Raw genomic sequence first — 480 nt, forward strand, 5'->3', positions numbered from 1 at the left:
CTCCCTACTCCCCCCCATTTCATTAATTAGCAGCAGCTTCATTAAGAGCCCCCCCCGTACGCACAGGGCGGTGAAGAGGTTGAGGCGGGGGTTGCAGCAGTGGCAGCTGACGGCTGCAGAGGGCGGCAAAAAATTTCAAATTTCACTTTGATTTTTGCCAGATTTGGGGAGTCTAAGGATTTTTTTGGAGGGCGAGGGGGAAGGAATTTCCTTTTTGGGGTGAAATAAAGGGGTTTTGGGTCTGCAGCACCCACCTCCTCGCAGCAGTGGCGGCTGACGGCCGCCCTGTAGTTCATACGGGCCCAGAGCCGATCCCGACGCCGGAGGAAACGGGGGAAGAGCCGGCGCCAGTGACGCCCCAGGGCCCAGGGAAAGATCTGGAACTTGTGCTCCTCCTCATCCTCCTCCATGTCGTTGGCCAGGTACCTGTGAGGAAGAGGAGGAGGAGGAAGGAGGGAGAAAAATTGGAGTGAATCGGGG

The sequence above is a fragment of the Calidris pugnax genome, unplaced genomic scaffold (genome assembly GCF_001431845.1).
Source record: "Calidris pugnax isolate Ruff unplaced genomic scaffold, ASM143184v1 scaffold77, whole genome shotgun sequence".
NCBI lineage: Eukaryota > Metazoa > Chordata > Aves > Charadriiformes > Scolopacidae > Calidris > Calidris pugnax.